The sequence below is a fragment of the Lutra lutra genome, chromosome 6, assembly GCF_902655055.1.
Source record: "Lutra lutra chromosome 6, mLutLut1.2, whole genome shotgun sequence".
Lineage (NCBI taxonomy): Eukaryota > Metazoa > Chordata > Mammalia > Carnivora > Mustelidae > Lutra > Lutra lutra.
In genome coordinates, this window is record NC_062283.1 from 30,509,246 (window position 1) to 30,532,355 (window position 23,110).

Sequence of the window (23,110 nt, forward strand, 5' to 3'; positions counted from 1 at the left end):
TACAGGCAAACATCAATGCAACAAACAAGTACAATTTACAAACCCAGGTCACGCACTTACTAACCACCTTACTAATCATGGTAAGGGACAGTGCTAAAGTCCAGCTGATGCCCAGCTAAATCAGAAAGAAACCTTTTTTTTTTTTTTAAGATTTTATTTATTTATTTGACAGACAGCAATCACAAGTAGGCAGAGAGGCAGGCAGAGAGAGAGGAGGAAGCAGTCTCCCCGCTGAGCAGAGAGTCTGATGCGGGGCTCGATCCCAGGACCCTGGGATCATAACCTGAGCCAAAGGCAGAGGTTTTAACCCACTGAGCCACCCAGGTGTCCCAGAAAGAAACCTTTCTTAATATTCATTTGTTAATGCATTCATTAGTCAATTAGTATTTAAAACTTTTCTTAACTTTTTATTGAAATATAACACACATATATAAATGTATACAAGTCACAAATTTTACAGCTCACTGAATTATCACGAAATAAACACACCTTGGTGACCACCATCTAGACCAAGTGCCTTTGAAGTACACTACTTCTCCCCAAAGTCATCACTGTCCTGATTAGTATTTGATTTTTAAGTTTCATACAAATGGAATTACACAATATGCAATGTTTTGCTTGCTTTATGGTAGTCCATTGTTTGAATTTACTACAGTTCCTTGTCCTACTGTTTTTGGGATTTGGAGTGTGTCCAGTTTGAAACAATTATGAATAATGTTATTGCAGGCATTCTTGTGTGTGTCTTCTGGTGCACATGTGAATGCATTTTCTGGGGGCACGCCTAGTTCTGGAATTGCTGGGTATGCCAGTGTTTAGCTGTACAGCAAATGCGGACAGTGCTCAGAACTGGTCTTCCATTCACACCCCATCAAGGCTTCAGAAAGCTGCTTCACATCCTGGTCAGCTTTGCAGTTTTGACCACTCTGGTGGTGTTCAGGGCCATCTCCTCATGCTTCCAGTATGTTTCCCTAAAAAAGAGGTGGAGCATCTGTCCACCTGTCAGTAAGCCTTTCTGCTGCCCTCATTAGTACTTTCTAGCCTCTTGGCCATTTTTTTTAAGTTTAGGTTACCAATCTTTATTTCTCACTAATTTGGATCATTCTTTTATATATCTGGATGTGAGTCCTTTGCCAGTTGTATGTATTACAACCATCATCTCCCAGCCTGGCTTGGCCTTTTCATTGTCTTAATGTGTTTTTTTATGAACAGAAGTTTTTAATTTCAGTGTTGCCCACCTCCTCAGTCTTTTTTTATGGTTGGTGCTTTTCGTGTCCTGTTTAAGAAATCTGCTCCTATCCTAAAATTTTAATCCCCTTCTATTTTGCCCATTCCTCCCACCTTCTCCCTTCTGACAACCACCAAATTTTTCTCTGTGCTTATGAAGTCTGTTTATCTTTCAATCAACAGATATTCTTGAGTGGTTACTATAAGCCAGACACTGATCTAGTGCTGGGAATATAATGATGAATGAGAAATACATAAACACGGGCCCACGTCTAGTGTGGAGGACATGAAATAAATAATTGAATGTCTACTTTGTTATAAAAAAACGAAAAGAAAAGGAAAGAAAAGAAAAGAAACTTTGCCTTCTGTGAAGGCAGAAAAACATGCAAACAATTCTGCTTTAAGAAATTTGCACTGAAGTAGAAAATGCTAAAGCCTCTACCACAAATCATATTGAAAACATTCAACATATTAAATTCAATCCAAGGAGCGCCAAATATTAAATTGAAGCAAAGGGAGAAGTCAAACTTTTAATTTCCAGGTATGCTACTAACAGAGGCCAAGAATTTCAGGTGTGGAAATTAGCTGTAGGCAAGCTCTTTAAAAACATTAGTTTATACTCTTTAATTTTAATACAAGACAGGTGTTTCTGCAATGGTTAGGTTTTACAAGGGCACCCTAAGGTCTCAGGGTCTCTTTTCAAAGTCATTCTCAAATACTCTTGATTTTGGTTGGCAGCAATGACATCTTTACAAGTTAATACTTTTTCAGATACACAGGTGACAAAATTCCACTTTCTGTCTGGTCCAACTTAATGTCTGTTTGTAGAATGACTTGACATAAAATCAATCCATGGCCTAACTGGCACAGAAGATACTATTTCCTGGGCATGTCCACATTTTGTTCCCATCTCATCAGCATGAACTGTCTCTCAATCATTTCTCCTTCACTTTCCATCCCCCGTCAAAGTCTCCAGTGGATCCCAGAAAGTTGCACAGATGTCCATGCTGGAAGCTCTACTATTCTTATCTCCAGGTCCCCCTGCTGGGAGCCAAAGCAACAGTTTGTTTTGAAGAATTGTGCAAGCAGTAATTATTTATAAATTCATTTTTGTGCACTTTCACATACTTTAAAACCTGGTGTAGAGGGCACTTTCAGGCAGCAGGCTTGAGCCCTGGAACTCTGAGTAAGGAAGAAAGGCCTGCCGTGACTGCCAGGCTGAGGACAAACAGGCACATCAGGAAACCCATCTGGAAACAGGAGGTAGCCCTAGTTTCTGACCAATGGGCTACTTATGGCTGGGCACAGGTACCAAAAAAAGGAAAGATCCATACCTTTCTATACCTCCTCACTCCCTGAGTTCCCTGTAGGTATACCACCACTGCCCCCTGGCAGACAGTATCTTCTTTGCTGTCCTGTCCACTGCTCCCTTGCTGTGCATTCCATAAACTCCTTATTTCCTGTGTCCTGCCTTGACCGAATTCATTCACCACAGGAGCTGCCGGTCCCACACCGGGCACTTCTACAACTGCTCTTCAGAGTCTTTTCTGGAGGGTAGTAGAATATACAGCATCACAAAACGACACTTTATCTCCACAGGAAGAAAAAGGTTTAGCATACGTAATAATTGTGTGCATCATCGAGTAAACCATAATAAAAAATTGAAGCGCCCCAGAACCCTGAATTTTTATCAACCCTGCAATTTCCTGCAAGAAGAGAACCTCAAAGAAGTCACTGCTTTCGCCTTCAGTCAATTAAGAGTCGCCATAGCTGTATAACTGATTCTCTGAGAAAAGCACCAGATGAAACTCACACTGTTTTTTTAAAATCTTTCAATTTCTTTTTTTTTTTTTTATAAACATATAATATATTTTTATCCCCAGGGGTACAGGTCTGTGAATCGCCAGGTTTACACACTTCACAGCACTCACCATAGCACATACCCTCCCCAATATCCATAACCCCCACCCCCTCAGCCCCCCTCCCCCCAGCAACCCTCAGTTTGTTTTGTGAGATTAAGAGTCATTTATGGTTTGTCTCCCTCCCAATCCCATCTTGTTTCAATTATTCTTCTCCTACCCCCTTAACCCCCCATGTTGCATCTCTACTTCCTCATATCAGGGAGATCATGATAGTTGTCTTTCTCAGATTGACTTATTTCGCTAAGCATGATACCCTCTAGTTCCATCCACGTCGTCACAAATGGCAAGATTTCATTTCTTTTGATGGCTGCATAGTATTCCACTGTGTATATATACCACATCTTCTTTATCCATTCATCTGTTGATGGATATCTAGGTTCTTTCCATAGTTTGGCTATTGTAGACATTGCTGCTATAAACATTCGGGTGCACATGCCCCTTCGGATCACTACGTTTGTATCTTTAGGGTAAATACCCAGTAGTGCAATTGCTGGGTCGAAACTCACACTTTTTAAAGTAAATTAGTGACTAACTACAGAGCATGCAGCTGCACACCCTTATCTGTAAGGACCTATTCAGCCAGAGCAGCCCCACCCCAGTTGAACTGCCATTTTGTTGTAAAATTTAAATTGACGTTGCCCCCCACCCCCAGAGGAACTTACTTAAAAACAAGTCCTGGGGTGCCTGGGCGGCTCAGTGGGTTAATCCTCTGCCTTCAGCTCAGGTCTTGATCTCAGGGCCCTGGGATCGAGCCCCACATCATGTTCTCTGCTTGGTGGGGAGCCTGCTTCTCCCTTCTCTCTGCCTGCCTCTCTGTCTACTTGTGATCTCTCTGTCTGTCAAATAAATATCTTTAAAAAAAGAAAAGAAAAAAACAAGTCTTGGAAACCAGTCCCAGGTAACAAAGTCCAAGTACAAAGGTGGGTCAGGCCAGGTGGAGGTATTCAATCAATGGGGGTGCATACTGTCTCCTAGCTAACAAGGTGATGGGCTAGTTTCCATGGCTATTGTGGGATGAATTGTAATTCAATTAGCCACCTGTGTGTGGCCAGGCCCAACCACATGGCCTTTGCTCCATAAAAGTTAGTCTGGAAAGCAGGGAGGGGTTGTCCTCTCTGTAAGGGGCAGCCCCTACAGGTCTGTTTGAGGGTCAGTTTGATTCTTGATGCTTGGCGCGAAATAAAGCTTTGCTTGACTTTCGCTTTGTATCAGTTTCGCTCGTTTAATCACGGACCCATTATTGGGGTACTCATTTTTGGGGGGGACCTAACATCCATCTGCTCAAGGTCAAATTCCCAGCAGTTCTCTAGAAGGACTCTACTAATATTTTGGTATTATTACCACAATAACTAAAAATTTCAAGTAGGAAAAATAACGTGTAATCACAAATAAGAGAATGCAGCCTGAGTAAAGTTCTCTCTCTTTTTTTTTTTAATTTTCTTTCTTTTTTTTTTTTATTTTTTATTTTTCCTGAATAAAGTTCTATTACTACAATGTCCAATTTTCTGGTCAACCCACACTGCAGAGACACAAGGAAAACTACCATTTTGGTTCCCAAATTTTACAAGAACTCTTATCAAATATTCCAGATAAAAGAGTTTTAATCCTCCCTTTCCTCACCCAGGTTAATCTGGAAGGTAACACAATTAGCAACTCTCTTTGCTGTTAGTTGTTAGGTCGGCGGGCTCCGGGAGTGCAGGAGGAACAACAGAAATGACCGGGCAGCTCTGGGAGTGCAGGAGGAACAACCCTTAACGACCTGGCTCCTTCCAATCCTAAGTCCCCTTATTCTCCTCTGCCTATTAGCACTAATCGCCCCCTGTGTTCTTGGCTTCATTCAGAACCGCATCCACGAGGTTTCCAGGGTCACTGTCAACCAACTCCTCCTGCATCCCTATACCTGCCTACCCACATCCAAAGGACCCTATGACGATGCCCCTTTACCAGCAGGAAGAAGCCAGATCTGAGTCACCGCGCCTATTACACCAAAAAGGTCGGAATGTTAAGTCCCGGGACTCCGGGAGTGCAGGAGGAACAATAAAAATGACCACCGGGTCCTGCCATCTTCCAGCCTCTCCTCCCCCTTTCCTTCACCCTTGACTCTCCCGCCAAAAGGATGTAGACCCAGGTCCCGTCTCCATAGGTAACCTGATATCTATGCAGGAAACAGATAAAAGACCCCCCGCCAACTCCCTCCCAGTGTGACTTCCCCCACTCTGCTTTCCCGAACCTCCCCCGAGGCACCTCCTCCCAGCGTAACTTTCCTGGCTCCCCTTCTCCTGAGCCCTGAAACTTCACCAGAGGGTGCCTTTAATAAATCTTGCCTTGCACCCACTTCGCCTGGTGTCGTGTTTATCTCGCCTATAAAACCTTACATTAGCAACTATGTGCACATAATCACGTAGTTGATTATTCTTCAAATACTTTTTGGTGAGATACTTCAAATACCTTTTTGGAAAAGGGCACCTCAGAAGCTACAGTGATCTTGCTCTTGCTCCTTTCAATGTAACTCAGAAGCTACAGTGATCTTGCTCTTGCTCCTTTCAATGGTTACAACCCCTCTACCAAGACTCCCAGGTTTTCCATTCACTGATTCTCTCTTGAAGAAAATGCTAACAATTGGCAGCATCCAGGATCCCATCTTCTACTGGGTGGGTGCACTCAAGGGTAAACTTCAGAACTTGCTTCTTTCCCCTTCTCCCCCTTCACCACAAGCTTTTCCAAGGATGCAATGGCAGCAGCAGAGGCAGAAAGGAAATTCTCTTCTGTCTGAGCTTTTATCCACCTCCAGCCTTGCTGGCAGCCCCTCCCCTCTCCTGCCTCCCCGGCTCCCTCCTCCTGTTTCTGCACCACCATGGGTGGAGCTTGTACAACCAGCTCCTATACCATCCCAGGAGCCTCCACCACCCATAGGCTCCTGCTTCTCCTGCCCTCACTATCAGGGAACAAATAGCACCCTCTTGGACTTAAACCGCCCACTTCAGATTTCCCTATAGGTACCCCAGGTTGAAAAGAAATGACAATGAGGAACAAATTAACTTTTAAGTGGTCATAGGTGCAACATATTCTGTATTAAAGTTAATTTGAGTTTGTTGGTTTAATTAGGATAGGCTTGTCTATCCCAATTAGCTCCCAACATTAAATATAACACTTTTATTCTACAAAGGTTTCCTGAAGATCAAATAGATTCATGTTGGGGCATCTGGGTGGATCAGTGGGTTAAGCCTCTGCCTTCAGCTCAGGTCATGACCTCAGGGTCCTGGAATTGAGTCCCGCATCAGGCTCTCTGCTCAGCGGGGAGCCTGCTTCCCCCGTCTCTCTCTGCCTGCCTCTCTGCCTACTTGTGATCTCTCTCTCTCTGTCAAGTAAATAAATAAATTTTTTTTAAAAAATAGGTTCATGTTATCTCTTGCAAATTTTCAACAAAAGATGGTTTCGAATGACGGTTAAATTTGTCTTTCACTCTTAATGTCATAAAACAAACTGAGTGGCTGGGGGTAGGGGGGTAGGGAGAGGGTGGTGGGGTTATGGACATTGGGGAGGGTATGTGCTATGGTGAATGCTGTGAAGTGTGTAAACCTGGTGATTCACAGACCTGTACCCCTGGGGCTAATAATACATTATATGTTTATAAAAAATAAAAATATGTATAAAAAAATTCATCTGTCTCAAAGTTTTTATGGATAATTGCTAAAATAGCTTTCACAGTCTTTGGTAACCTGAAACTTTACAGTTTTACTTGGATGACAAATCAGATTGAATTTGTTGGATAGCTAAGTCTTTTCCAAATTGGACAAAATACTGAATCATTAATTACTAAACATAAGGTTTACTTGCTTTTGGTTTCCTATTGCTGAGAGAACAGAAGGCTGGCTGATGACAAACCAAAAGCTAATACCCAGCAACCTTCTCCCACCCTCACTCCTGGGTGGGACATATTATGATATTCTTTAGGAATCTCCCAACTATCTTAATATTAATACCTTGCTAGAGGGAAAAATTACCTTAAGGATGGCAAGGCCTCAAGGCCTTGTATGTCCTCTTTAGCATATGAAAGTTCTATTGAAACCTCCCTTTTCCTTCCTCCACAACCATGGTACATAACCTGCCACTCCTCACCACCCCTGGGCAGCAGCCCTTTCTGCCCACTGGTCCTGTCCCCGTCCTTTATTTAATAAACCACCATCTTGCACCAAAGATGTTTCAAGAATTCTTTTTTGGTCATCGGCTCTGGACATCACCCCACTGAACCTCATGTATATTCTAGAACTTCATCACTGTTGCAGAGAAGCTGAGGATACTTGGGTCTATCAGTAAACATACTTGATGCTTTATCAAAAGACTGTACCACAGAAAAACATATTTTTACAAAGTAAAAATGTATCAATAAATTTCAGGTCTAAAGAATTCCAGTGTAACACACAGTTCACAACTGGTTACTACTTAGTTTTCATTAGACACTAAGGCTTCTAAGTGTTAAAATTCTGCTAAATGTAATTAAGACTGATGGAGATAGGGGCACCTGGGTGGCTCAGTGGGTTAAAGCTTCTGCCTTCGGCTGGGGTCATGATCCTGGGATCCTGGGACTGAGCCCCACATCACACTCTCTGCTCAGAAGGGAGTCTGCTTCTCTCTCTGCCTATCTCTCTGTCTACTTGTGATCTCTGTCCGCCAAGTAAATAAATAAAATCTCTAAAAAAAAAAAAAAAAGACTGATGGAGATAATGAAAGCAACTCTGCAGGGGAAAAAATGTGTTTTTGATGAGAAAGATAAGGAATGGGAATTCATTTTGTTGAGGTGGGGGAGGTAATTTTGTCCTAAAATAAGACTTGTAGTTTAGAGAGAAAAGCTTAGGACAAAGCTGAATGAGGGGGAAAAAAAAAAAAAAGCTATAGAAGGATTATGAAAGGAAATCATTGGGAAAGAATTTTATGTGTAGTCAGGACTAATGTTGAAATAAATAGATTTTTTAAATTTTATTTAATTTTTTATTAATTTTTTATAAACATATAATGCATTTTTATCCCCAGGGATACAGGTCTGTGAGTCACCAGGTTTACACACTTCACAGCACTCACCATAGCACATACCCTCCCCAATGTCCATAACCCCACCCCCTTCTCCTGGACCCCACTCCCCCTAGCAGCCCTCAGTTTGTTTTGTGAGATTAAGAGTCACTTCTGTTTTTTCATTTAAGATGGGTTTTCCCAATACTCCTGACTCTAAGTGGATATTGGCAGAAATGCACATTTGAGGATAACAACATGGGATGTGTTCAGGTATATCTAGATGTCCTGGGTTTACCCAGAGTCTTAATATGTCTGACCAGATATCTGGGCAGAAACTTGCATACATTGATGGGTCAGTCTTTGTTTCATTAAAACAAATGTAGCAGATCATTCAGAACAACCAAAAGTGAACACAGGCTGAGAGAGGCTTTGCTGGGAGCAAGGCCATGTCCTTGGTCCCAAGCAGGAAAATGCTGGAGAACAGCAAGATAGGGTGTGTGTGGTGAGATCCACAGTGTCCTTTAGGAGAATGTAATCTGACTCTTACACTTCTCAGTGATTCCCTGGTCATATTGAGAGATCAGGAGAATAAAAGCATGCAGAAGCTGGCATGTCATTCATGGGGAGGGTCCTGTGTCTGGGCCCTGTGTCCCTGTGCCTCCATGGTGGCCTGTGACTCATGCAGACATGAAGGAGGTCGCTGTGCTGAGGTGGGAAGTGTCTGGTTCTGTGGGCAGAGCAGGCTGGGAATGTTTCCAAAGGGCTGGGTAGGCTTTCTTGGTATCACGGTTGTGAAGCCCCCACTTTATCAGCATACTGAGCAGTAGGAAAGGCTGTGCTCTTGCTGGAGACTATTGCCAGCCCCGAGCCCTGCTATCTGCTCTGAGTCCCAGAGCTGTGGGACTCCTCTCTGGAGGTGTTCACCTGCCTCCTGCCCTGTGTCTCCCCAGCTCTGAGGAATGGAGGATTGCTGCAGGGGCTCTTTGCTCTCCCATCTCCCCTCCCTGCTTCTCCTCTTCCAGCTGCCTGCTGGGGACTCTGCAGGTGAGTGTGTCCTCTCCCCTTCCCTGTGTGTCCCTGGGGTGGGTGAAAGCCCCTGGAGCTCTGCTGGTGTCTCCATCAGGACAGATGGCTATTGGTGGAGGCCCTGGCTCTAGATAGATTCTGAAGATCCCCCAGCTGCTATTTGAAATTAAAACACATAAGAAGAATCCCAGAACTGCAAAATAAGGGCAGAGGAGCATGACAGTTCTCTAATGAGTTTATGTCTTTAAAGTAAAAATTGTGAATTTCACTATGAAAAGTATGAAAATGAATTTCCCCTCATTTCTTGTTCCCTGTCTCTATTGGTATCTAACCACTTATTTTGTTATTAATTCATTACACCCCCGAATACTGACAGGGTTTCCAGTGTGTGTTAGGGGCTACTCTATGTACAAAATGACAGAGTATCTGTATTCACAGAGCTCTTTCTGGCAGGTGACAGGGAGTGCTAAATACCACAACCCCATACCATGTATGACTGTTGGAGGAGTGGAGAGCATGGAACAAGGAAGTAGAAGAGGATGTGGAAGGGAGAGACGCAGGAGGGCTGTGGGCAGGGTGTAATGCTCCATAAGGTGGCCAATGTATGTAGTGAGATGGGAATGAAGCGTGGTGGAAGCAGTGTGTCATCCTGTGAGGATCCCCCAGGACTGAGGGTTTCTTTCTTTTTTTTTTTTTTTTAAAGATTTTATTTATTTTTTTGACAGACAGAGATCACAAGTAGGCAGAGAGGCAGACAGAGAGGGAGGTGGAAGCAGGCTCCCTGAAGAGCAGAGAGCCCGATGTGGGGCTCGATCCCAGGACACTGGGACCATGACCTGAGCCGAAGGCAGAGGCTTTAACCCACTGAGCCACCCAGGCGCCCCGGACTGAGGGTTTCTATCACGCGGAGCAGCCAGAGCAAAGCTGGAAGTGTGCTTGTGTGTCAAGGGAGGCAAGGAAGTTAGTGTTGGCTGTAGCAGAGTGAGGGAGAGGGAGAGAAGCAAGTGTTTGGGGGATCAGAGAGCAGTGATGGGTCATCCCTATAGGGCCTACGGGCCATGTGGGGAACTGTGGAGCCATTGCAGGGCTGTGAGCAGAGGAGGGACATGGTTTTGTTTGTGGATTGAAAGAGTCATGCACAGAGGTTTTGGAGAGAATAGTCACAGAGAGCGAGTCATTCTCATCCCACAGGTGAGACATATAGTGACTCAGCCAAAGTTGAGTAGCACAAGGGGTGAGAAGTCACTCTTCTGAGGTCCAGCATGGGTGTTTCTTGCGGAAGTATCCTGTTGTGACATGTCCATCATTTCTCAGAAGACCAAAGACTGTGAGGGGGGTGGCGAAATGCAGTGAACCGTTTGTTGTAAGAAGTCATGATTTGCGTCCTATAGGTGATGGAGTGGGGGCAGGCTTTAACAGAAATAGCTGTGGAGGGGTGCCTAAGTTGCTCAGTGGGTTAAAGCCTCTGCCTTCAGCTCAGGTCATGATCCCAGGGTCCTGGGATCGAACTCTGCGTCAGGCTCTCTGCTCAGCGGGGAGACTGCTTCCTCCTCTCTCTGTCTCTGCCTGCCTCTCTTCCTACTTGTGATCATGGTCTGTCAAATAAATAAATAAAATCTTAAAAAAAAAAAGAGCTGTGGACTCTAGGTTTAGTGTAAATGTAATTCACCAGAGTACTAAGATATGGGGACAAATATCTAACTTAGGAGTAGGTGTGGGTAAGTTCTTGAGTTGGCTGAATGAGCAGAGAGGTCCCACCTAGGCCACAGGTGTTTTGTGGTCAGTTTTCAGTCCTGTCCTAAGTGGAGGCAGGTTAGAGCTGTGGATCTGAGTGTGGTCCCTGGAGCATTAGTAACAGAGTCCCCACCACCCCCTTAGAAATACACATTCTTAGGCCCACCCCAAAACTACTGAACCAGGAGCTCTGGGGATGGAGCCCAGTCTTCTGTGTTTCACAGGACTTTCTGGTGATTCTGATGCCTGTGGAAAGTTAGAACCACTGAGTTAGAGAGTCCTTCATGGAAGGGCCTAGGGTCAGGAGCACAGGCTGCTGAGAGAGTCTCTTTGAATTCATTGCTGGGTCTCAAGTATGTGGTAAGAGGATCTTGCCCAGAGTGGTAAAAGCTGAGTCCTTTGGGTCAAGACCTCCTATCTGACACTTAACCCCGCTTGTCTGGGCCTCCCACCTGAGAATGTGTTCCCTTCCCTGTCCTGCATCTCTCTTGCTTTCTCACCCTTACGTCTGTGTCCACAGAGGAGTTCATGGTGATTGGCTCCTCAGAACCCATTGTGGCAGCTCTGGGTGGGGACATCACGCTGCCATGTCGTGTGTTCCCGGCCATGAATGTGGAGAACATGGAGCTGCGGTGGTTCCACTCAAATTTCTCAGAAGCAGTGTTCATCTATCAAAACTAGCAGGAACAGAAGGAGGTGCAGTTGGCCCAGTACACAAGGCGGACCTCACTGGTGAAGGAATTCCTCACCTGGGGAGAGGCCATTCCGAGCCCAAAGGTTCGGGCTTTCCACAATGGGCTATGTACCTGGGCTATATATACCTATATACCTATCTGTTTTTTGTGTGTTGAGTTTTAGGAGTTCTTTATTGTTCTTGGATATCAGCCCTTTGTCTGGAATGTCATTTGCGAATATCTCTCCTATTCTGTGGGTAGCCTCTTTGTTTTGTTGACTGTTTCCTTTGCTGTGCAGAAGCTTTTGATCCTGATGAAGTCCCAAAAGGTCATTTTTGCTTTTGTTTCCTTTGCCTTTGAAGACATGTCTTGAAAGAAGTTGCTGTTACCGATGTTGAAGAGATTACTGCCTATGTTCTCCTCTAGGATTTTGACAGATTCCTGCTTCATGTTGAGGTCTTTTATCCATTTTGAGTTTATTTTTGTGGATGTGTAAGGGAATGGTCAAGTTTCATTCTTCTACACATAGCTGTCCAATTTTCCCAGCACCATTTATTGAATAGACTGTCGTTTTTCCACTGGATATTTTTTTCCTGCTTTGTCAACAATTAGTCGATCATAGAGTTGAGGGTCCATATCTGGGCTCTCTATTCTATTCCACCAGTCTATGTGTCTGTTTTTCTGCCAGTATCATGCTGTTTTGGTGACCACGGCTTTCTAGTAAAGGTTGAAATCAGGGAACGTGATGCCCCTACTTTTGTTTTTCTTTTTCAACATTTCCTTAGCAATTCGGGGTCTCTTCTGGTTCCATACAAATTTTAGGATTGTTTGTTCCAGCTCTTTGAAAAATGCTGGTAGAATTTTGATTGGGATGACATTGAAAGTATAGAGTGCTCATGGCAGTATAGACATTTTAACAATGTTTATTCTTTCAATCCATGAGCATGGAATGCTTTTCCAGTTTTTGTGTCTTCTTCAACTTCTTTCATGAGTGTTCTGTAGTTCCTCGAGTATGGATAGTACATCATTAGTTTTTGATGTCGTGTTCAGTGGTTTATTATTTGTGTAGAACACCCAGTGCTTATGACAACACATCCCCTCCTTAATACCCATCACTGAGCTAAACCATACTCCCAAACTCTCCCTCTCCTCTGAAACCCTCAGATTGTTTCCTGGAGTTCATAGTCTCTCATGGTTCATCTCCATCTATGATATACACCCTTCAGCTTTCCTTTCCTCCCCCTAATGTCTTCCATGCTATTCCTTGTATTGCACATATGAGTGAAACCATATAATTGTCTTTCTCTGCTTGACTTATTTCACTTAGCATAATCCCCTCCAGTTTCATCCATGTCAGTGCAAATGGTGAGTATTCTTCCTTTCTGATGAGTAATATTCACTCTGAAGAGTAATATTCCACTTATATATGAATCACTTCTTGTTCATCCGTTCATCTGTTGAAGGCATCTCCACTCCTTCCACAGTTTGGCTGTTGTGGACATTGCTGCTATGAATATTGGCTTCTTTTCACTACCTCTGTATCTTTGGGGTACATACCCAGTAGTGCAATTTCAGGGTCACAGGGTAGATCTATTTTTAATTTTTTGAGGAACCTCCACACTATTTTCCCAAGTGGCTTTTCCAACTTGCATTCCCACCAACAGTGTCAGAGGGTTCCCCTTTCTCCACATCCTCTCCAAGATTTGTTGTTTCATGCCTTGTTAATCTTTGCCATTCTAACTGATATAAGGTAGTATCTCAATGTGGTTTTTTTTTTTAAAGATTTTATTTTTTTATTAGACACACAGAGAGAGTTCACAAGTTGGCAGAGCAGGAGGCAGAGAGAGAGGGGGAAGCAGGCTCCCTGCTGAGCAGAAATCCAGATGCAGGGCTCTATCCCAGCACCCTGAGATCATGACCTGAGCCAGGTAGAGGCTTAACACAGTGAGCCATCCAGGCACCCCTCAATGTCATTTTGGTATTTATTTCCCTGATGGCTATTGATGTTGAACACTTTTTCATGTGTCTGTTAGCCATTTGGAGCAGTATTCAGCTACTCTTAACTGAGTTTGCTCATACATCATTGATCATGTTGTGGAAATATAATTAAAAGGGAATCTCTGAGAAATTTCCTTCACACAGATAGTGGGAAAGAAAACTCTTTTATTATAGAATTAGGTTTACCAAAATGTGATGTGTATCATAGGCAATCTTTGAAGAGATGCAAAGACAAAGAAAATCACTCTTTTCCATAGCCATGCAGACACAGCTTGTAAGGACCTATTTTATATTTTTATTTTAGCCAGAGCCTTCCATTGAGGTTAAACAATAATTTTGTTGTTTAACCCTTAAACTGTCCCTGCTCCCCTTCCCCCAGGGGACTTAAAAACAAGTTCCAGAAACCAGCTCCAGGTGTGGAGGCCAAGAAGAACAAGGCTGCACCCACCTAGAGTCTAACCCTGACACAAGTACAGCCATCTTGGCAAAACAAAAGCCGGCACCCTGCACTGTAAGAGTGGGTTAGCATAAGAATGGCCATCCTGAATGCCGGGAAGCCATTTCACTGAGTGTCCCTAACCAGCCCACACAGGGCACACGTAACTTGAGATAAGAGAAAGTAGCTAAAACCTAAGAAACAACTTAATCATATACCACCAGGGCGGTTAGGCGATGGTGCCACAGGGACCATATGTTAAAGAAAAACAAATAGTTAACTTGAGGAGATCACAATCCGGCAAGTCAGGAATCTCCCTTGGTTTGCAAATGTCCTGGTGATTTACAACAAAAAGGGCTATCTCTTCAAAGGCCCAATTTCCAGAGACAAATGGCTCAGTTCCTCAAGGCCTAAGGTTGCCCTCCCCACCATAAAACTGAAGGAGGCTGAGGCAGAAGGAAATGTAAATAAAGTTAAAATTTCTTCTAAACCTAAATCTCATTTAACCACCAGGATGGCGCCAGGGTGTTGCCGGGGTGGCAAAAGGTTAAACAAAGTTAAACTGTAAAAGTGGGGCGCAAGATATGTATGTAGCTATGAAAAAGTGCCTTGAAAATGCTATATAAACCCTTGGCTTTGAGTGCTCGGGGTCCTTGTTGAGACCCGCTGCGCGGGGCAGATACTTGGACCCCAGCTAGCTGGAAATAAACCTCGCTGTGTGACTTGCATTATCGAGAGTGTTATCTGCCTAATTGAGGGTGGTCTACTCCATACCCTAACAAGCTCATTACACATATGTTCCCAGGATAGATGGATACTAGCTCTCGAGTAAGTGGACATGACAGCACCATCTCTCACAACACAGTTCACCCTAGATTTACATAGTAATAGGGTGACCATCTATGTTAGCTATTTGGCCTCATCCAGAAGAAAAACAAATTCTCCCATTTTTATACTAGGAAGCGGTTTTACACAAGGACCCTGGTGCCCACAGAGGTTAGGCCCATACCCTGGCACAGGATATGCCTGTCTTCCTTGAGTGAGTCGTTCAACGAGAAGGCTCCCAATCTTTGAGAAAGATATTCCTGGATCACAAAGCTGGCAAAAGGCCTATCCATGTTTTTCAATGGACTTATGTATGTTTCAAAGAGGAGAGAAAGCACCCACAGTCACAAGCACCCACTTCACAATAAATAATGAAAAAAAAAAAGAAAAAAAAGGAAAGGACTCTCTTCCCTTATTTTCAACAGGGACAATTAAGCCTCTTTGCCTTAATTTTTATTTGTCCTGACAGTGGCCCTTGGCTGGGTTTGCTCACATGGGTGTTGTTTAGCTGGCTCTTGGCTGGTCTAGGAAAACTTTAGCTAGGAAGGCAGTGCTAGCCTGAGCATGTCCTTTTCATGGGAAAGGGCAAAGCAAATGGCAAAAGTAGTTTCCAACCACTGCTGGAGTCATATTCCCTGAACTCTCAGTGGCTGAACCAAGTCACATGATGGAGCCTAGAAGCAGTGTGTGAAGGCACTAACAGTATGTGGCCGAGGGTGAGCTGAATGTAAGGAAGCAGAAGGATTGTAATATTTTCATCATCAGACTATCAAAGATGAAACTAAGTATGAACCTGTTCAGGATTTGAGTTTGAAGCATCTGTGAGGAATTCAGGCAGAGGTAACTCTCAGGGATGTGGATATTAGGGAGGATGCTCAGGAGGTAGTTAGATTTTTTGAAGGTGATGTGATGTACCAAGTGGCAGTGGGTGTGCAGATGACCTGGAGAGTGTGTGTGAGGTGAGAAGAGCAGAGAAGGATGGAATCTGAGAGCAAATTCCTCCTTCTGTCACTCTGGACAATGGACTTCCTACTCTCATGTGTGGAGAGAAGAACCTGCCTTCTTTGCCTACCAAAGTTCCCCATGCTCCTTCTTTTTATTTTCTGTGGTAGGACCCCTGCTTTGTTCCCTGCTGTGGTCACTCACCATTGGAGCCCTCAGAATGCAATGCTTTGCACAGGAAGGTGTGCACAGGAATGATGAAGTTCTAGAACCTAGGTGAGGTTCGGTGGGCTGAGGTCCGGAGCCGATGACCAAGAAAGAATTCTTGAGACATCTTTGGTGCAAAATGGTTTATTGAAGCATGGGGACAGGACCAGTGGGCAGGAAGAGCAGCTGCTGCCCCAGTTGTGAGAGATGGCAGGTTAGGTACCTTGCGGTTGGGGGGAAGGTGAGGAGAAGGGAGGTTTCAATGGGGCTTTCATACACTAAAGAGGGCCTACAAGGTGCAAGGATACAGGAGGTCCTGTAGCTTGATCAATGATGTCTTTTGGCAAGCCATTAACATCAAGAGAGTTTGGAGATTCCTGGTGGGATGTCACAATCCTGCTATCAAGTGTCTTTGTTAGTGAGATTTAGGTTCAGAAGAGATTTAACTTTATTTACATTTCCTTCTACCTCAGCCTCCTTCAGTTTTGTTTATGGAGGGGAGGGTGACATTGGGCTTGAGGAACTGAGTTATTTGCCTCTGGAAATTGTGCTATGACTAACTTTTTTTTTTTAAATTTTTTTATTTTTTCAGCATAACAGTATTCATTATTTTTGCACCACACCCAGTGCTCCATGCAATCCGTGCCCTCTACAATACCCACCACCTGGTGCCCCCAACCTCCCACCCCCCACCCCTTCAAAGTTCTCAGATCGTTTTTCAGAGTCCATAGTATGACTAACTTTTTTGTTTGTAGATCTCTAGGACATTTGTAAACCAAGGGAGACTCCTGTCTTGCAGGATTGTGATCTCTGCAAGTTAACTATTTGTTTTTAGCTTATGGAAGTCAGGGGTGCCTGAGGAATGTCACAATATTACCAAGGGGAGGGGAGCAGGTGGAGAGGGGGTGCAAGGTGCTAACTTTTGCTTTGTCCTCAGCCAGCCTTCTGCTCCCTCATCAAGAAGGCTTTGCTTGCATCCCTGGGCTCTGGGAGACCTCCCTGTACTCTCCAGCTTCTCTCTTGCAGGTATGGGCTCTGCCCCTCAAGTGTACCTCACAGGGCTAGAGGAGGACGGGGTCCAAGTGGTGTGAAGGATCGGGGTGGTTCCCAAAGCCCCAGGTGCAGTGGAGAGCCCTCAGTAGAGAGAAGTTCCTGACATTCTCTGAGACCCATGCCCAAAATGCTGAAGGGCTCTTCAGTGTGGAGGTCTGCGCTGGTGGTCACATGTTGCTCTTTAGAGAATGTGACCTGCTCCTTTCTTAACCCAATCCTGAGCCAGGAGAAAGCAATGGCCATTTTAATCTTGGGTCCATTCTGTTTCCTTCTCCCAGTAGGGCCAAAGAGAGGGACTTGGAGTCTCTGGGTGTGCTGGGTGAACTCTTCTGGGCTGTTCCCCTGACTGTGTGTTTGGCCAGACACAGAGGACTTCTTTCCTCGGACTTTTCCCTGGATATTAGCTTTCATGGTGATCCTGACTTTGTTGATATTCTTACTCTCTGGGACTGCCTACTACACCAAGGGAGAAAAAACTGCTAAGTGCCAGGAGATGAAGGAATGGGAGAAACTCCATAGGGAAAAGGAGGAGACCCAGCGGGCAAAGGAGGAGGCACTGAAAGCCAGAGGTAAGGCAGTGAAGTGGCCACAGTCTGTGAGTATGACAGCTGGTGCAGAGGAAAAGTGGACAGAGGGCCCTTGCCCTGAAGCAAGTGACTGAGGAGGTACAGAGAGGACATGGAGCTGTGGAGGTTTGATGGATCTGGAGCTATAACTTCTAGGATACTGACATGTGCACTTGTGGATTTGTCAGGTGCAATCTTTGGTATTCTTAGAGATGGGGCTTCATGCTTATTTCTTACTCTCTTTCAGATGAATTCCAAGCAGACATCAGTAAGTTCTGTTTTTTCTCTAGAAGTTTCTGTATCTTCTTTGAAGGAGACATTCTGGTTCTTAGCTCACCTGTTTCCTTTATTGCCTTTCAGACTGGAGGAAATCTGTTTATCTGACCGGTGAGTGACTGTCCAGGTGTCCTTGGGTCTTTTGTTCCACCTAAGTCAAGGTGTCCCCTCTCCTTGTTTAAACAAGGAGAAACATGTGGACCCTTCTCTGGGGCAGAAGCAGAAGCTGGTGGAAGAAAGAACCTTGTTCCTTGAGCTTTCTTCAATCTAAGCCACTGTTTCCCACCCGGTTCTTGGGAACCCGGGGGTGATGGTAGTTCCTGGAGTCTCTCATGCATCATGGGATTATTCCAATGCTGACCTGCATGCCATATTGCTAGCTCCTTAGCCTTCAGTGCAACTAGTTCTGTCAGCACTTGGAATCCAAAAGCCAGCTGCTCTGAGATGTCAAGAAAAGAACTATGTAAGTTAATGGGGTCACCAAGTGTAGGAGTGTGACCTTAGCTCCATAATACCAACCAGGAAGAGTGTGTTTTCTCCAGTTCCTGGAAGTTGTGATCAAAAAGTGATGGGTAGAGGACTGGACAGACTATGTGTGAGAATGTGGTGGAATGAGCTGTCAATGCCCCCAGATAGTGATTGTGTTATCTGAGAAGGATTGGCCACTGTTACCCTAGAGATCACCTCACATCCCTGCCTGAAATTATCTCTTCCTTTGGGTAATTTCTCAAATATCTCTGTGTTCAAAATCACCAGGTGTAATAATGATGTTTTTATAATTATGGGATTCTATATATTTTATCCCTGTAATTTTTTTATACAGTGTATGGCAGCACATGGCAGGAGGTCATTTCCTTTCCAGCCTCTCCCCACTCTGCAGTTAGTGTCACCTGTAGCCCAGAGGGCAGGCAAGGGTCAGTAGATGAATGCTGAGCAGGCTTGTTCTGACTGAGGTCTCACCAGTGTGTGTTCCTTTCATACATCTGTATGCAGCTAAGCTACTCAGATTCCTGTTACCTTATCTCCCCAGGTTCAACTCAGCCACCTTCTATGTCACAGACCCTACACCAGGATGGGGTTGGTGACCATGCTCCCCTAGTCACTTTTGTCTTCTTTCTCTTAAGACTGTAAGGACTGTCCTTGGGAACACAGATCTGCCTCCATTCTGACCCATTCTCTACTGCAGGTCACTCTTAGGGTTACCAACACCCTCTGAACCCACTGCTCAATTCATACTTTTAATTGGTACATTGAGAACAAAGAGGTCATTTATAAGGAGAGTCTGGAACAGGATAGTGACTTTATAAATCAGAAACTGTTGTGTGTAGAGGATTTCAGAAATCAAGCTTGCCTGCTTAGGACTCAGGTCTTCCTAGATGGATTCTTGGTTCTGAATCCAGTTTCCCCTGAAATTCCTACTTTTTTTGGTCTCTGGTTTTGATTTTCCTGTTTCTTGCTAGACCTCTGGCTTGTTGGTCTTTATTTTGCTTCCTCATGCTCTGACTCCCTGTCGGAACTGGGTTTCTTCCTTTAAGCCTCCTTAGGTAGTTGAGGAATACTTATACTTATACTTAGTTGAGGAATACTATACTTATACTACTCTAAATACTTTAGAGCAGGTGATCTGAATCTGAGATGCAGAGCCACCAGGATATTTATGGATTCCTGGGGGTGGGGTCTGTGAACCACCTGCAATTATATACAATATCTTTTGTATATTTTGCATAAGAAGAGCAATAACTTATATATGTTATAATCATATTATATTATTTAATATATATTATATATTAAATATTTAACATTATGATATATAATATGTATGTGTTTTTTAAAAATAGCTACTGACAATTATTCATAACCATTATCTTTCCTTTTAGGAGAATATTGCTCTTATCTGATGGGCTTAACTTGGTTGGGTTTATTGGCAGCAATGTGTGAAGATGCAAAAGGAGAAATCTAGAAGAGTTAAAACTTTTTACTAGGGATAAGTGGAGTTCAAATCGGGAAAGAAAAATGTGTTAGGAAAAGCGGAGGAGTGGAGAAGGAAAATGTAGTGTCTGAGATTCCTTGTTGAGATTATGGACAGATAAGAGTGGTAGAAGTGAGACCACAAGTCTGTGGTCTCACTTCTACCAGAGTAGATATATACAAGAGGCAGTATACAAAAATGTGTGCAAGGTATTTGCATGTATGAAAAGTAATAAACTCCTGATACCTGTTTGAGAGATTCCTGAGAGGACTTATGCTTGTTTTAAGCTATTTGAAAGTAATCATGTAACTAGATTTGCCTCTGATAATGAGATCATCTTGATCTTCCAGTGGTGTGGGCACAGGAGAGCGGTCTGGGGATCCTAAAGCAATGAAGAGTTATCCAGAGGTTCCTTTAGTACCAGGGTGGGTTGAGAATCTGGGGCCTTTGAACCTGTGTAATATGTGCTTTTTCTTTTTGGCTGTTTCTATTTAGGATCAGAGATATAAACTGTGAGGGTAGAGAAAGGGAAGCAAGAGGTGAAGGAAACCAGGGGTCCAGATGTGTGAGACTCCTTAGAGAGCCTTGCTGATTCTTGGGATGTATGTGAAAAGTGATGATCAAATAATCATATTTAGCATTTCCCCTTCTCTGCTGAATTGATGTGCATGATTTAATTAATTAATTAATTATAAAATATTTTTTTCCATGATGCATACTGATAAAATATTTTTTATTATGTCATGTTAGTCATCATACAGTGCATCATTAGTGTAGTGTTCCATGATTCATTGTTTGCATTTAACACCCAGTGTCATCACAACACATCCCATCCTTAATACCTATCACCAGCCTATCCCATCCTCCCACACCAACCTTCTGAAATCCTTAGATGGTTTCTTGGTGTCCATAGTCTCTCATAGTTTGTCTCCCTCTCTTATTCCCCCCACTCTTCAGTTTTCTCTATCTTCCCCTAATGTCTCCCATGCTATTCCTTATGTTGCACATATGAGTGAAACCATATGATCTTTGTCTGCTTGACTTATTTCAGTTAGCATAATCCCCTCCAGTTCCATCCAGGTCAGTGCAAATGGTGGGTATTCATTCTTTCTGATGGCCGAATAATATTTCATTGTATATATGAACCGCATCTGCTTTATATATTCATCTGTTGAAGGACATCTCAGCTACTTCTACAGTTTGGCTATTTTTTTTTTTTGAATTAAAAAAAAAAAAGATTGTAGGGGCCCCTGGGTGGCTCGGTTTCTTAAGCAGCTGCCTTTGGCTCAGGTCATGACCCTAGGGTGCTTGAATCAAGCTCCACATTGGGTTCCCTGCTCAGTGGGGACACTGCTTCTCCCTCTCCTCCCTGTTCTTACTGTCTCTCACTATCTCTGTCTCTCTCTCCAATAAATAAAATCTTAAAAAAAAAAAGATTTTATTTATTTATTTAGAGCCATTGGAGTGGGTGAAGGGTTGAAAATCTCAAGCAGATTCCATGCTGAATCTGGAGCCTGATAAGGGAACTGGATCCAACCACTCTGAGATTGTGGCCTGAGCCTAAATCAGGAGCCAGATGCTTAATTGACTGTTGCAGGTGCCAGTGTTTTAAAGTATGTGTTTTAAAGTATGCCATGTGTACTTGTATTTTGATCTCCCCCATTCTTTTCAAGAAAACCTAGCTTTCATGATGGATATGTGGCTAAGGGATTGAGAAAACATAATTTGAGTGGAATCTGGGTATAGATTCTTCTTTTCAGGTTGTTATACAGCCTCTCAGTGGTGTTAAGCTTTATGGCTTGGCTTTTATGGGAAGGCTGTAGCATGATGGCCCTGTGGGGTGTGTGTGTGTGTGTGTGTGTGTGTGTGTGCAGCGTGAGAGAGAGAGAGAGAGAGAGAAAAGCATAAGGGAATGTTTCCAAAAGATATTTCCCTGTAACTCCTGCATCAGTGTATTTCAGAAGACTAGCCATAGAGCCCAGTGTGTTCAGACTTCTCAAAGCCTTAACAAGAAACATGTGGTTCTTTTGTAGATTGGTGGAAGGAGAAGTTCCTGCCTTGCAAGTTACTTTGAGTTCTTTCTGGGTCCTCCTACTGCTGCTCCAGGGTGGCTTACCTCACCTCAGCTTGCTGTGGTGACACAGATGTTGGCCCCATCAGTGGTGATGGGTGCAGATGGGGCGGTAAAAGTCACATAGGTGGGTTGGTGGCTGTGGATGATATTGGATGCTAAAGAGATACCCTTCAGTGTTGGAGTCCAGTCTTGTCCTCCTGGATCAGTCTTTAGTTACTTCTCCTGGTTGGTGGGGTGTGTGCTTGAGTCATAAGATTCTAATCTCAGGAGGCTTAACCCTGCCCACATGCATCTAGGTGTCTGGTGATGGGGGTGGTTGATGTGTGCCTTGTTATAGGGCAAGGGGAGAACTCAAATGATTGGCAATTCTCTCTGCAGTGTCTGTCAGTCTGGATCCGGGTCTGCACATCCAAGCCTTGCTGTTTCTGATGAAAAGTCTTGTGTGACCTGGAAGTATACAACTAAGGACCCAGAAAAACAGTGTAGCATCTTAAGTCTGGAGGGCATCAATCAGGGCACTGTTACTGGGTGGTGGAGATCAGGAATGAAGACAGAAGTGAGTGGGCACTGGGGATCTGTAGGAGCCATGTGGAGAGGAAGGGCTGGTACAAGGAATCCCCAGAAAAGGGGTTATGGGTTGTGGGAATGTATGAAAATAAACTCTGTTCCCTCCCTGATAATTCAGAACTCCTTATGCCAATTCCCCAGAGGGTAGGGGCTTTCCTGGACCTGAAAGAAGGGGATGTCTCATTCTACAACATGACTGATGGTTCCCACATTTTCTCTTTCTCTCTCACTTCCTCCTCTAGGACTCTGTTTCCATACTTCAGGTTGAGGACAGGAGATGTGCCCCTGACCATCTGCTCTTAGGTGGGTGGGCCTGTGCAGATCCCTGTACCCGTTAACAACCCTCCTTGTTCTTCAGAGGAGCCTGTGAGCCTCTCAGGGCAGGGGATCAGTTCAGGCTGTGGTGTTGATGGTGCTCTCCCAGGGACTGAATCTCCATTACTTCCCTGGGGCTGTGAAGCTATGTCCCAATAGGGTCCTAACAGGGTTCCAGATTCCTCATGGTGGCTCTTCTTGGAGCTGCAGAATTCCTGGAGTTAATGGCTCTGAAGTTAGTCCAGGAAGACCTGGTGTCTTGCCCTTCTCTTCTGGGTATAGACTGCTGGGG

The 23,110-nt window shown here is 44.1% G+C and overlaps 2 pseudogenes; one reads left to right on the forward strand and one right to left on the reverse strand.

The window, feature by feature from the left end:
- LOC125103325 (butyrophilin-like protein 1) overlaps positions 1-23,110 on the reverse strand; it is a 335,717-nt pseudogene that overhangs the window by 48,522 nt on the left and 264,085 nt on the right.
- LOC125103324 (butyrophilin subfamily 3 member A3-like) overlaps positions 9,090-23,110 on the forward strand; it is a 31,277-nt pseudogene continuing 17,256 nt past the window's right edge.